The sequence below is a fragment of the Tetrao urogallus genome (assembly GCF_951394365.1).
Source record: "Tetrao urogallus genome assembly, chromosome: 8".
NCBI classification, from domain to species: Eukaryota; Metazoa; Chordata; class Aves; order Galliformes; family Phasianidae; genus Tetrao; species Tetrao urogallus.
This window is the reverse complement of record NC_136821.1, coordinates 32,937,430-32,952,551: the sequence shown is the minus strand read 5'-3', so window position 1 is coordinate 32,952,551 and position 15,122 is coordinate 32,937,430. Positions and strand designations below refer to the sequence as shown.

The following is a 15,122-nucleotide window of genomic DNA, read 5'->3' as shown; positions in this document are numbered from 1 at the left end:
AGTTGGTGTTGTTTAAAATAAGAAAACCCTGTTGCTATATCACCTATTGCCAGGTCACTGAATGCAAGGTTTAAAAAACACTAAGTGCTGTCATTTCACACAGGGTGGCAGCATGCTTTTCCCCAACCCTAAAGCCAGCTTGCCTTCTGCTTTGCTTTTGTATCAGGTGCTCCTCCACTGACTATTTGGTTTTCCCCCTAGGCTGGGTAGATACCCTGCTGTCTTTGATGACTTAGTATTGAGAACCACAAGTCTCTCCCTCCGAACTCTTTTCCAAGTGATGATTTCAAACCAGTGCTTCTCCCCTTGCTGCTAGCGTTCTCCTTCCTCTAGTTTGTTGTTTTGGAGACTGGAATTCAGAGCATTTGCATTTGGGGTTCACCAAGGAGGCTAATTTCTGCAGCCTGAAGCTGGAGCCCTGAGCAGTCCAAGGAGAGAGTTTGAATTCAGCACAAAATGTGGTCCCAGGTGAGATGCTGCTGTTGTTTTATAATGAATCATCCCTGCTTATGCAGCGCTGCTGCATTTGCACACAGGGTGAGGGAACAGCGCTCTGCAGTCAGGTTCCTGAAGGCAAAACACAATTGGGGTGTTGTGGGACACCCTGTGTACACCTAATAAATGTTGTTATCAGAGGTGATTTCCCCTGAGCTATATGCTATTGTAGGATTGTCATACCGTCAGTAACAAAGGTCGTGTGGAGAAGGCAGCAAAGATATTTGAGTTTCAATTAAACTTTCATTTGGTTAAATGCAATGGCCTGCAAAGCCTGGAAAGCTCTCTTCCTGCTTTTGCACTGCTACAAAGCCTTAGTTCTGTCTGTGTTCCAGGTCTGCTCTTCGCAAGGTGATTCATCTGTATCAACTCTGCTGCATGTCTGTAAAACCAGCATCCAGGCTGAGTAAATTAGGACTGAATGAAAAGTTTTTAGTCTGGGGACCAACAAGATAAATCCATCACGCAAAATGAATGTGAATCTTTGCGGAGTGCTGCAGCTCAGTATTGTCTGGCATTATTTCGTACAAGACTTCATAAGAATTATTGCAATTTCTCCCAGCTGGGAAAATAGAGATTTCCTGATGTTCATATGTATATTTCTTTTCAAGACCACCTGAACCTTTTCAAGAAACAGTTACTTCCAGTTCTAGAAATCCTTTTTTTATTTGCTGTTCTGCAAGAAGTCCCTTGTTTTATGTCAGGAATATTAAAAGTACACATGCTTTCCCCTTGCCCACTATTCCACATCTGTTGAAAATGGTTGGTGGTTGTAGTGGGGATGGGTTGGGGTTGGACTGGGGGAGCTTGGTGGTCTTTTCCAGCCTTAATGATTCTATTGCATCGTATCTCAGAGCAATCGCCGAAATGCATTCTGAGCATTTAACGGTAGGAAAACCAAACACAACTTCAGGTTCATTCTGATTTGAAAGAAAAGTAATATATTTCCTCACATTGGGAATTTAGATGATGCAACAGTTTGTTTGATCTTGTCTAGTTTCTTCAGCAGCGATGAAGTATGTTAGGAAACTCTCCTCTGCTTTGCCGTTTTACAGCTGAAAATTCCATTGATTTGTGCAACTACAGTGTTGGAAAAATGTGAGCAGTGTTTGCCCACTAAGTAATAACAGCCTGTAAAAGAGGGAGAGGGAGGGAATGGCGTTGCACAAAATCAATCATTTCAGTCACAGTTCACCCCCATTAGCTGAGTCTTGAACGCTTACAATTGAATATATGCTTCTGTAATTTGCTGAATTGGTGCCTCGGACCTCACTCCTGCCAGCACTAAAATTAGCACCAGTGTGGTACGTGAATTTGCATCCTAAGGAATGAGATTGCTGGTGGAGTTCTCCAGTCTGTGCAATTTGGGTGCGATGGGTCGGGCGCTGTTAAACAGATATCTGCTTCTTCACTTGATTGGACTGGGCTTGCTGTGAGAAAATGCTCTTGCAGCTCCTAAGACCCCACAGCTGGAGCAGCTTTATGGATATGAAGGCGATGTGGGTGATGCAGGCGGACCTCACTGGACAGGAGAGCTGGGAGGAAGGCCGTAAGGTGTGAGGTTGTGTGGGGAAGGAGAGCCAGTGCCCTGAGAAACCTTGAGGGCACGAACTGGGTGACCTGCCCGCTGCCTGGAGCGCCGCATCACGATTGGCATGGAGCAGTGGCACGAAGCCCAGGCAGCACGTGTGTGTATAAACACATCGTACTGGCCCATCGGTGGGAATTTTCTGCTGAGCTGGAAGCAGGGAAGAAACTTGCAAGGTTTTCAGATCCTCTGCGAATGATTGCATTTTGATTTTCCCATCGCTTCTGGTGGCGTTCCCTGCAAGGTGGTGTGGTGAGCAAAACAACAGAAAGGAGATCAAAAAGGCAGGGCAGCCCTTGAGGGTGTGTTGCACTCTGAAGCTTTAATGAAGCACAAGTGATCTTTCTTGAAGAGAAAGATTTGATTTATTCAATGGTATTGGAGTGGAATTTGTTGATATCTAATATCCTGCCGGCTGGGAATAGCCAGTGAGGGAGCTGCAGCCACAGCCTTTTTCCAAATCTGATTTTGGGGGTAGTTCTGAGGCTCATTTCCACATGGAAAAGAAGGCTGAGATGAGAGAGAATTTGATCAGTGTACTTAAAATCTGCAAGAGGACAGGTTTTTTGATGTTAACATCCAGTTAGTGCCTTATAGTAAATGGCAACAGAGAATCATAGATGTGTTCTGAGTCACGAAGCAAGATCTTTCCCCTGGAAAAGAATGCACCCCTAAGTCAGGCAGCTCAGCAGCGGTAGAGTTTTATTGGAAGCAGGTTTGCATGGACAGAAGAGAGTAAGGATGGTCCAGTAGCTGCAGGGTTTACATTGGAGTTTGGTAAGCTGGTCATTTAATTTCTCTGCCTCGTATTTCTGGTGTGTCCATGATTGAGATGTGTGCATGTTGTGGTAAATCGGAGGTGGAGCTACTAATTCTCTTATGATAACGACGGGTGCCATGTACGTACATTGCAAGGGTAACCTCAAAGAGCTTTGCTGCTTTTATCCCCAGACACTGAGCTCAGCCTGGGAGCAGGCACTGTGGCAGAGGGGCACATAAGTCCTTCCTTGGCAGCCACCATTACAGTCTGCCCTGGTGGGGCTGAGATAACACGTGTTCCTGCTCCTGGTGGGAGCTACGCTGGAGTTTGGGCACCACTCCTACCCTGTCTCTGTGATTTGGGGTTAATGTTACAGTACAGTTAACTCTGGACTTGGTAGCCCATTGATTTATGCAGGAGGTCAAGTTCAATTTGTGCTAAACTTATTTCCCAACCAGTGCTGGCTCTCTCTTGAGGCGACTTTTATAAAATGGTGGGGATGAGTAGTTGTTAATGGATTTTTACTCTTCCACGCAGCAAAATCATGTACCTTCAGTGCCAAAGGGCTTCACAGAGCTGTGAAGGAAGTATGTAAGTAAATAACTGTTGTGGCACTTATGTGATGCACAGGACAGGCAAGAGCTCCAACTCAGTAGCCCTTAGACCAGCTCCAGAGAATGATCTTTACAATGTCTTCTGAAAGATCTAGAAAAGAAGAAAACCGTATATGAAGGGAAGTAGACTTACTTAGGTTAGCTTTCTGTGCTTAGCAAATCAATGCAAGAGTAGCATCTGTGCTTTGGAATAGAAGGAATTAATCATTAATTATTGTGATACCCGTTCTAGCATCCAGCAGTGCACAGAGATGGATGTAACCGTAGAGGAATGTTAGCGGGGGATGTATTCTGCTTTGGGCCACGTGCCACCTCACAGGTGAGAGCTGTGATGGGAGGAGAAGCCAGAGCCAGGCCTGTCTGTGCAGAGGAACGGGAGTTGGGTTGGGTTCTGCTGCGCACCTGCTGACGGGCTTGGCACTCGTGGCAATGCCAAATGAATGGAGTTGCCAGTTGTACAGCCCTGCGTCGTCCTTGTCAGATTGATAACATTGAGTGATTCTCCCAACTGCTGGCCCTGAGTTAGTAAGGACAGTTTGGAATCCAGAAAAAAGACTGAGGAGGAGGATGAGATGGAGCTGGAAGAAAACCAGGAAAGGGAGTAGCTGCCCAGGTGACATTTCAGATTGCATAAACTCTGTTCTCTTGTGATGAATTCAGCTTTTGCTAGTGCTGTATGTATGAATAAAGCACGTGAAAACGTGTGCCAACACTGAGGAAGGGGAAGAGGTTCTGGAAAGCTACATCACGCTGACAGCAGGGGGGCATGCAGCGACATCCCGGGCGGGCAGCAGTGCTTGTAAACAGGATGCAGAGAAGATAAAAAAGGAAAAGTAATTTTTCCACCGTCATTTCCGTTTGTTCCATTACCAAAAATAAAGTCACAAACAAGATACGCTTTGAAATAAAAAGCAAGCAGCTGTATAATATTACTACAAAGTACCTGAAGGAAGGATCATGATAGAATCAAACTGCCACAGAAAAAAGCAGTTACGGCTGTGGAAAAATAATCTTGGTGCTTTTCCTACTCAGATACAGGTATGGGAAGGAACATCACAGCATGGCAATGAGGTGATTCTTGTCATTTGTGTGACAGAGACAAATTAGAACCCAGCCATCTCAGGGTGGGAATGATTTTTGTGAAAATTAATGACTTGATTAGAAGGAGAAATGAAGCTTCTTCAAGGGGACATGCAAATAAAGGAGGAATCACTAAAACTGTCACCTGATGTAAAGCGAACATTACCAAAAGAAAGATCGGTGGGATATTGTAAAAAGACAAATTTGATATGATATTAATCATGTACTGCCAGCAACAGCAGAGGGAAAGAGCAGGAGGAAGAATTCAGCTCAGTATGTGCGTGTATGACTTGGAAAGTGTCCTTTGCTTAGGTGGGGGATGAAAGTCCCATTTCCTGGGTGTGTTCTGTGCTTCCCTGCTGGGTTAGTCAGGTCCATATTTGCCTGGATGGTGTTTCTGTCTCCAGCCCCAGTGGAACAAATTTGCCTACTTTCATCAGTAAGTGCCTGCAGCTCCCAGATGGCAAATTTGCCGAGCATGGTGTCTGTATTGGATGATTTCTGCAACCTTTCGGGAGGATTAGGGCCACTGTATTTTAATCAACAAACAGTCGCAATCTCTGTTGGGAAGGATCATGTCGGGCTAAAGCTGAGCAAGCATTAAACCTGATCTTGAACTTCAGCTGCTTCATTAAGATCTGAGTCTACAGGCGTAATTAGTTTCAGGTTCAATCCCAATCTTTTCTTTCCTTCTCCTCTGAGAACAAGCAAGGCAGCGAAACCAAAAGCAATGCTTTAGTTAAGGAGGAATACCGCGGCTGTTAATGACTGACAGCGTGCAGCAGCGTGTTGAGTTGGAGGAGTGCCTGAGGGGTTTTCTCGTGTTTTCTACAAGGTTTATTTTTGAGTGTGGAGAGCCACAGACCTCTCAGGCTGATGTAGGTGACACGAGTGGGGTCCAAAGGTGTTTGTCAGACACCTGTGTTTGTCTTATCCAATTCTACCAGTGGGAGAGAAGCTGGTGTGGAACCATGTTGGTGCGCATCATGTCTCACCGAAGCCTGATGGGAATTTGGCCTGGCACAGCGAGGGGCGTTGCAAAGACCTGAGAGAAGTGTAAGCTCAGGTGCCGTGCTCAAGCTGCATGTGGCACAGTTGGGTACAGGGCTAAGGTGGTAACTTGATGACATGTGGGTCTCCATGTCCTCGGGCAGCAGCAGAGATGTTGGCTTGTGGCGTGCCCTGGGGGTGGCGATGCTGGGAACCAGCAGGTTGTGCTCCTGCTGCTGGAAGTGTATCTTGCTCATCTGTCTGCAGGCTCAGGGACAACAGCCCCGGAACAGTTTTCGTACTTGGAGACACATTTTTACAACAGTTCAGTTCTGGGTTTTATTTAAATATAGGGAAAGCGAATGTTGGCGAGCACATGGCAGCTTTCTGCTGAGGGTGGTGCTCTGCAGAGGGAAGATTTGCAGGGCAGGGCCAATCTCTTTCAGTTCCTGTTCTAGCACACCTGGTCTGGGTCTGCCTTCTTTAGAAAGTGCCATTTGTGCTGCTGGCAAGGAGCCCCAAACACTTGGTTTTCTAGTGGCGTCACACCTGCATCGCAACCTCCTCCAAAATATTCCCTCCTGGCCCAGCATTGCCACCTGCATGCAGCAAGCTTTGAAGCCTCTGCCTTTCTTCTGTCACTGGAAGCAGGTTCTGGGACTGTCTCTATATTCCCCACGTATATTTACCCACAAATCACATCTGGCTGCAGTGATGTTAATTACCCCTTTTGATTCCACCACTTTGGGCAGCCACGGGCCCCCAGCAGTGCCCTTCCCCATTGCAGGGACCGTGTGGGGAGCACAGGGTTGGCCCCAACCCACGGGCATCAACCCCTTTTCCATTCTCTCATTTCTCTTTCTTGCAAATGAAGGGGTTTCCCCTCCCTCCTCAGCAGGACAATTTCCCAGTGATGTGCTCCTGAGGTGTTTGACCAAATATTATTAAAGCTCTGCAAGGGCTGATAATCCCAGCAGCAGCGCGGTGCATTCCTGTGACATTGAAATCATTTAGTAATTTTACAGTACATTTGAATTTCAGCGTCGCTCGGCCGCTCACTTCCCATTAACGCTGCCTGGAATTTCTTATGTCCATGCACACAAGCAAAAGTGTCAAGTTTCTCCTTCATGCTCCAGAACGCCACCTGAATCACAATCGCGCTGCAGCTAATTGTTATTAATTAAGCTGTTCCTAGCGCTCCTAGCTGGGCTGCTTTTCTTGGTTGTAATAAAAAGCAAACGCATTTTGTGAGAAGGGTGGTTGCTCGCGTTAAGGAAGGAAAACAAGGGTGCCCTGTTCCCTGGAAGCTCTCGTCGCCCCGTGAGTGCTTTCAGAGCTGTTTTTGGGGTGACTGCTGTGTTTTTAAGGATGTTCTGGAGCAGTGCAGAGCCAGGCTCAGTGCTGCCAACTGAGGTATGCTGCCCTTCTCCGCCACTTCCAAGGGCATTTGGCGGTGGGTAAATTTGTACTGAGCCGCTCTCCCTGCACGTGCTCCTGCATCACTTAAGTGTGCGGCTGTGGCAAAGCTCCGGTCACAAGTTTAGGATGGGATCACAAGGCAGGAGCTCTGTGCATCCCATTGGGCTCCCCCTCCCATCTCTGTTGCCTTTCCCAGGTTCAATTTAATGAGATCATCAAGTGGAGCAAGCGAGGAGAGGGCATTAATGAAACAGGGACCCTGAGAGCGGCGTCCTCAGCATTAGGAAAATTGCTTGCTGGCCTTTTCCTCCTAATGAGGCCGCTAATAACGTGCCTGGTGCTTCCTGGCCAGCAGCAGGGAGTGGGGCACGTCACTCCCCCTCCTGCCTCCGTGTTTGTTGGCGATAAGAAAACGAGGTGGGGAGATCTTGGGGCAGAAATGTTGTCGTCGCCTTGTGGGATACAGGAATCTAAAGCTGCCTTCAATCTGTGGCAGTATGTCACCCATGTCTTCAAAAAAGCAACCAGACATCTGCTGTGCCTTTTGCTTTTCTTCTCCCTTGCGTTAGGTTAAGAACCAGAAAGCAGGTTATTTTGGCACATCACTGGGACGTGTTATTTGAACACAGAGCTCACAGTTCCCATTTACGGGATAAAGGTGCTTGTAAATGGCCTCTTAAGAAGTCAGGAATAGGTCTGGGATTTTTCGTAGTTGTAGGTAATCAGGATCTGGGGGACAGCTTGTGCACAGAGGGAAGAACTTAGCCTAGAGGCACTGGGTGGTGAGGGCTCGCTGCTTCAGCAAGGCATTGCCTTTCCTTCATCCCAGGGAGCTCTTGGCCTTTGGCTGTGAAATGCCCATTCTTCTGCTGGCATTCACAGACAAGGACTCGGTGTCAGATCCCAGCCTAGGAAGTCAGTCCAGAGAACAGTTGTTGAAGACTTCCTCCCCAGGCTGTGTGTTGATCCCCAGGGGATGTCTGGCTGGGAGATTTGGGCAGTTTGCTCCCCAGGTGAGATTTGGGTCCTTTCTGTATCATTCTCTAAATGATAAGCTCCCTTCTTTGTGGTGGGGACCTGCGTGTCCCTGGATGGGCTCTTGCTGTTGCAGACAAAGCAAGGACCCACAGTTTCTATGTTTTTTTAAGGAAAGAGGGCCAAGAAAAGAGATAGCAAGTCTCCAAAAAAGACCAACTCCATTGTAGATATGTGTATGTATGTGTGTGTACACTGTATAGAGAGACATATAGAAAGAAATATGGGATGTTCCTGTTCTGCATAAACTTAGCAGCAGAGGAGCGTGCATGGCTCTATGCTTTTCCTTCTGTGTGCTGATGCAATCGCAGCCATGCATTCCTGTCTTTGCTGCCTCCTGCCCTCCCCAGTTCCCTGCAAAGCGTTGGTTATTTTTTCCAGCCCTGCAGTTAGTAAGGGCACAAGACGCAGTGCTGATTACCCACTGATAAAACAAGCCTGCTGCTGCAGAGTGCAGGACTCAAAACTGACGGTGCTTCTGCTCCCGGGATTTATCACGTGAAGATGTTTTATTGCTATCTTGTGACATTTCCCTGCACTTTTATGCTCATTTATATAACTGTTGTCTTTGATTTATGGCAGATTTTCTTCACGTGTAACAGTGCTATAAATTGTGTACTTTCGATGGTTTCAAATTTAAGGAATTCAGTAAACTATGGGATTGAGGGGAAAGAGCAGGAGCCTTTTGATGAGGCTTTTGATCACAACCTCAGACAAAGCTGAAGCACGCATCAGATTAGGTTGGCACAGCCCATTTCCCTACTACAGCTAGCTGTGGGGTATTTTTAGCACAAAATGCAGTTTTTTTTGTGTATTATAGAAGGATATCGGAGACTAAAACCACATGGTGGTGACGTTTCTTTGGAGATCCCTTGGAGTTCTGTTAACTGAGGTCCTTAGGGGCTCTTGGAGGAGCAACAAATCAATGTTCTTCTTTTCATCCTAAACCTGCTTGTTCATATGCTGTGTTTTAAGATCTTTGGAGCAGCTCAGATTTCCAAGGGGCGTTCTGCAGCCACCAGAGATGTGAAGCCTATCAAAGCCACTGGTAGGGCTGAAGAAATAAAGACCTTGGGTTTTGATTTTGTCGGCATCTCTCGTTGTAGGGGAAGAGAAACAACTCATTTAAAAATTGCTTTCTGAATTGGGCTGTCAGAGCAGCTTTCTGTTGACCTTTACAAATTGATACCGTCACAATCAATGGACAGAAGTTTAAGGGCAGCCTCTGGGGGTGGAAAAGAAACCTAAACCTTTATAAATAATATATGGAGTGCATTTTAAGAATCCCAGCAGAAAGAACAAACAATATTAGCAGGGAACGTATTGGAGCAAACAGATCCATAAAGAATTCATAATACACAGCTTTGACAAATACGGTTGCTTTGAGCTTATCTTTTGGGACGATTTCTGAAAGTTTATGGAACAAAAATGCCAAATGTGCCTCATAGGTTAGGCCAGCAGAGTGATTCCTAGCACTGAGACACTCCCCATCCTCTGACAGACTTGGGAAGAGAAGCTGTCAGTGGAGTCTGGGTAGAAATTACATGACATGGACCAAGGCATCCTGTCTGAGACTTCAGCCTGGCCACTGCTCTGCATTTAGCTGCCCAAGCTCGGGTTGCCTTGTATTGCTGAGAACCAGTTATTTGCAGACTTGTTTGCTCACGAGGTGTTGGTGACAGGCTGTGTTTTGGTACTGCAGGGAGAGATTTGGGTTCTTGGCATTAAGTGTCACATTGCAGGCTTTGGGTGCTGCAGGAATAGTCTGTAACGACCTTTGCAGGCAGCAGAGAGAGCGGGTTCTTTGTGCAATGATTCAGAGCAGCAGCAATGTGTGTGTGTGCTAACCTGTACTGTGGAGCAGTGTTTAATACAGGGACACCTAGGAATGTTGCCCTGAATGCTTTCCTGTGTGCTCTGGATTGCAAATAACAGCCCTAGCCTTGCTTTCCCCCTGAGACTGGTGGTATATTTCAGGGTTTGTCTCCTTTATCTCAAACCGAGGCTTTACCTGCACTGGGCCTGGAGCTGGAAGCAAAGACTGCCTGAATCTCGCTTAGATAATGTCTACTAATTGCTTGGCTTGGTGAAGCACTTCATTGGGAACTAAACTGTAAGCGCTGAAGACATTTCAATAAAGAAAGCTATTTTTTGCATCCTGCATCTGGTGAGGAAATGCCACGCTCCCTCTAAGCTGTGCATTCATCCTCACTAAACATTTGTTTGCATGACTGCAGAAGAAATCTTTAATTTTAAACGTTTTTCTAACACAACTTGAGCACTGGTAATTCACCAGTTTGACCACTGGAGCCAGCAAGCATGGCCTCAATGCTGGCCCTGCCCATGGGGTGCAGGTGGTGGTGTGGGCCCCTTGCCAGCTCCGTGTCACCCCCCTGTCACCACTGTCCCTTAGCCCAGCATCCAGGAGGCTTAGCTGCTGCCTCTTCGTTGGAGTGAGCGCTTCCAGCTTCACAGCAAGACCTCAAGGAGAGCCAGATGATAGAGCAGATGGCAGATGACTAATTTGGCAAAGTTAGATGAGTGGAAATTGTTTGCTTTAATTGCTTGTCAAGTCCAGTACCTACATTATAGTTAAGGAGCCACTATTTACCCTCAAAATAGAACAAAATGAGCAAAGTGTGTGTGTGTAAAGAGTAGGGAGAAGAAGGAAAGGAGATGTAACCAGAGACAATAATTTGGTGTGCACCCTTGGAAAAAAGGAACCACTGGCAAAGCGTCTTGTATTAATTTCTGCTTTTTTCAGCGTAGCCTTGTAGCACATCTGTCCATTGTGCCCTTCCATATCATCGTATGTACAAGAGGAAGCTAAAGGTGAAACAACGCCGTAAATGTTTACATAAAACAAGCAGATGACAATGGCTTGACTCGGTCGGCACAGGCAATTATCCTTGAAATGCCGCAGCATAAATCAGGTCAACATTTTGATGCGGTTTTTTGGTTGATGCAAACACGAGCACTCCAGCAGTAAAATATGCTGCGCAGCATCAACCAGACAGGTTTTGGAGAGCTCGGTGCAAGGACGGGGTGCCGTCAGCCCGGGAAGTGTAATCACACATAAATAATCCCTTCTCGATGAAGTTACAATCCCTGTCAATCCTCACTGTGCCTGTTTCCTTGTTTGGAGCAGTGGGAAGGATCTGCTTGTTGCAGATGGCAGCCGATGGGCCCCGGCTGGAGGTGGCATCATCCTCCTAAAGCATGGCTTGGTTGTCTTTGTGAGAACACTAAGTAGCTTTGACCCCTAGGGAAGGAAGGAAAGCCTCTCATTTTAAAACCAGAAGCCACTAGGTTTAAAGGAGAACGGCTGGTGACCTCAGGTAGGTTTTGGCCTTCTCCCAGGAGCCATCTGTAAGACTGTGAGAGCAGGCGGGCTCTTCATTAGGACATGGCTAATTGCAAGCAAAAACCAGGCTTCGGCAGCTCCTTCAAAGAGAGCTGTGAAATAATGGACGGATTAAAACTGCTTACCCCTTCTTCTGTGCCCAGGGTACCCAGACTAGTGCTGAGAGTGGAGAGCTTTAGGAAATGAATGGGGGCTGCTACGAGATGCTGGTAATTAGCTGCTCCAGTGTTTTCCCCCCATCTGGGGGGTCTCAGCAAATTGCCAGGAGCGTTTGCAATTATTAATAAACAGTTACTTCGGCTGCCTTTCAGGAAACCCTGATAATGGTGCTGTCTGTAAGAAGGCAGCTAATTAAGTAAATAAATTAGAGGGAAGTACCAAAAGGCTGTGTTAGGAAGAGGTTGTTTAGCTCTTCCTGGCTGGGATAAAAGAACATATTATTCTGTTTTCCTGAAATAAGCACATCAGAGCGTTGAAGCCTCTTAGTGGTTCTGGCCTGCTTGACAATCCACCAACAAGAAGGGGATGTGTGGAGACACACTGCTGTGCTCTCACACGGAGATCTGCGCTACCTTGTGTGTAAGGCAATGCAATAACAGGGAGACCTTGGGAGCACGGCGTTCCCCAGGGGCAGCTCTGTTGAGTCCTATTGAGATGTATCCCAATGCCCAAGGCGGTGAGGATGGCATTCGTGTGTCCTGAGTAACTCCAGATGTAGGCAGATGCAGTGGGAATGAATGAAAATATGAAGTGGGTCTCCCTCCTTCCTTCCCACATTTAGCTCCTCTGCTGAGCTGGGAGGATCACCAAATCAGTTAGAATTACAAGAAGCAGAACCAGACTGAGTCAAAAACGTTTTGTAATACAACATGTAGATGTATTTAGAACAGGTTGCCCAAGGAGGCTGTGGATGCCCCATCCCTAGAGGCATTCAAGGCCAGGCTGGATGTGGCTCTGGGCAGCCTGGTCTGCTGGTTGGCGACCTTGCACACAGCAGGGGGTTGGAACTGAATGAGCACTGTGGTCCTTTTCAATCCAGGCCATTCTAGGATTCTGTGATTCTCTGTATCATCAGCGGAGCAAAGAAAGAATGGCTCAAAAAGTGGAAACTGAAGGACATTTTGAAATGCTTCAACTGTTTCCTACCTCTGAGTGAACGTCTGAATGGTGTGGCTTCGTTAGGAAAAAATGTCAATGGGAAATTAATTTCAAAGACATGTGCATGAATATTGATGAAATATGTAAATTCAATCCAACACAGACAATTATGACTGCTGTAATTAGGGCCATTAGGAGCTGCAGCAATTCTCTGTCACTTTAGGTAGCTGGGAATAAGTCCGCAACTGAACCTGAAGCATCAGTGCCTAAGCCACTGCATCAAGTGGAGTGGGCATGAAATAATTATATTTAAAAAATAGTGTTGGAATTAATTTTATATTTTCCTTCTTAAAATTCCTATTTTAGTGAGAATTTGTTGTCTTACCCAAGAAACCTATGTTTTGCCTACTGCTTGATGCTGATCTCCATTCTCCTTTGCAAAGAGGCTCCTACTGCAAGACAAGTTGGCTTCTGGATTGCAGCAAAGCATGGAAAGGGTTATTGGGGTTAGAAGACATCAATAAAATGAATTAAAATGAACAAGTTGTAGATCTACTCCGGGTCATTGGGAGCAGGAATTGTGAGTTTTCCATTTTTGTTTCTGCTGGTTGTGCTTTGCACAGCAGGATGCTCTGTGTGCAGCTGCCCCACGCGGACCAGGTTTGGGATTTAAATGAGAAGCTGGTACAGGACTGCCCAGGTCTGAAGGTGCTGGGAAGGTGATGTTAGAGGTGGCCATCTCTGGGCATCTGCCTATAACTGTTTTGCAAGGTTTGTTGCCACAGTCCCAGGAGAGTGCGTGGCACTGGGCTTGTTTGTAGAGAAACGGATTTGAGAGCATCACAGCACATTGGTACCCTGGCACAGGTCAGCAGCTCTCTGGGTTTGTGTATGCAAGTGCCTATAAGAATATCAGTTTCTCCTGCGTGTGCAGCATCAAAATGTCCCTGAAGGGTTTCCCTCATCGAGACACCTGTGCAAAATGTGCTGGGCAAGTCAGGAGCGTGCTTGTTGTCAGGTTTACATTCAGATCCAGTGCTGGGGGAAGCTACAGGCTGGGAATGCATTCAAGCTAGTACTGTTTAGACCACTGTTAGAGACAGATGTATTAGTAGTTTTTATGAACCCAAGAGAGGATGTGCTGCAGGGACTGCTTTCAACACATAATCTTTATTTTCATACCATTCATCAGTTTCTGGGGCTATGTAAGATACTTTGTTTACCGACGTACGACAGAGTGCTTTGAAGAGGTTCTTTATGAAATATAGATGACAGTGTTTTGTACGGCACAACAAGGAAACGTGCTTTGTCGCACTCATGTTTATTTTGGCACTTATTTCAGAGATACTACAACATATAAATGCCTGATGCAGCTTGAAAGACTGTGGGAAGTGCTCTCCTAGCTCCATTCTCCTGCAGGAGTCAAACAGCCCATTCATTTGCCTGTCTTTCCTATTATTTTGCATTGGCGCATCAGTTTCCATCTCAGCTGGTTTCACTCTTGTTGCTGCAAGAGGGGGCTCCAAATGTTCTGCCTCCCTACAGCAAGAAGTGGCTAAATTAGCTTTCACGAAGCATTTAATGTGTGTGCAACATGAAACGGCAGCGTTGCGGTGGATAGCTTTATTAGCTGAGCTGCTGGAATTGTTTTCTGAGCGATGCTGATCCTTAGCAGCGATTGCAAAATGGAACAGAAATTATTTATTAGTCCTCGGGAGCCGTAAGACAGAATAATACTTATTCGGCTGGAAACGCAGTCAATCTTGTTGTGATAGATGCTGCTGCTGCGGCTGCTTTCAAGGAAAAAGCAAACAAACTGATTTTGTAATTGGGAGCAATAATGCCCATTTCAAAAGTTTGGGTAGACGCAGATTAATTTGCCCACAGGTGAGAACGGCCCAGAAGCTGTGGGGAAAGAGGAAGAGTAAGTGTGCACATGAAGAAGCCCAACAGCACGCTCAAACATTTAAGTAGCATTGCTGTCAAACAGGCTGAGAGCTACATGAAGTAATGCTGCTGTAAAATGCTGCTTCTGTATTTTTTTACCGGCTTCATTTTTGTCCCTGCTTGATGCACAGACTGAGCAGAGCAATAATTCAGCAGTAGCTTTGAACCGGACTTCAAGATCAGAGTACTGTAATATTAAAGAACAGCTTCTGAAAACTGACTGTATTAGGCTGGGATTGCCTCACTCATCTGGCACGTCTCCCTCGCGCATTCAGATCACAGTCTGGTGGCTTACGAAAAGACTTCTTCCTCTTCCCTTTCTGCTGTTGAAGTGTGCTAAGCAGGGAAGAGCTTGGGACCCTGGGGGAGAGGAGGGAAGAACGATGCTGGGTCCAAGCCTTTTGGGTAGCTTGCTCTTGATTTTTTGGCAGATATCAGCTGATAGGAAGAATGCTGGGCGTTGCAGGTGCGCTCAGGTCTCTCTGTCCCCATATCCTTTAATTTGTGGGCTGTTATCCATTTGTTTCATGTTGCTGCATATGCAGCAGTGAATACCAGCACCTCGCTTTGGTGAGAGGTGTTTAGCTGGCTGAGGCGACCACGAGTCTTCCCACTGCTGCTCATACCCATCCTGTGAATAATTCAGAATGTTTATTGCAGTCGTCTGTATCCCTGGATATAAAACTTACCTCTTTCTTTGCTCCTGTGTTTCCTTATTCACCTGACTGTGCT

The 15,122-nt window shown here is 46.4% G+C and overlaps 1 protein-coding gene across 1 annotated transcript in view; it reads left to right on the top strand.

The window, feature by feature from the left end:
• Positions 1-15,122, top strand: part of ERBB4 (erb-b2 receptor tyrosine kinase 4) — a gene marked incomplete at both ends in the record, with an annotated part of 495,076 nt that overhangs the window by 165,128 nt on the left and 314,826 nt on the right. The gene's annotated exons all lie outside the window — the stretch shown is intronic.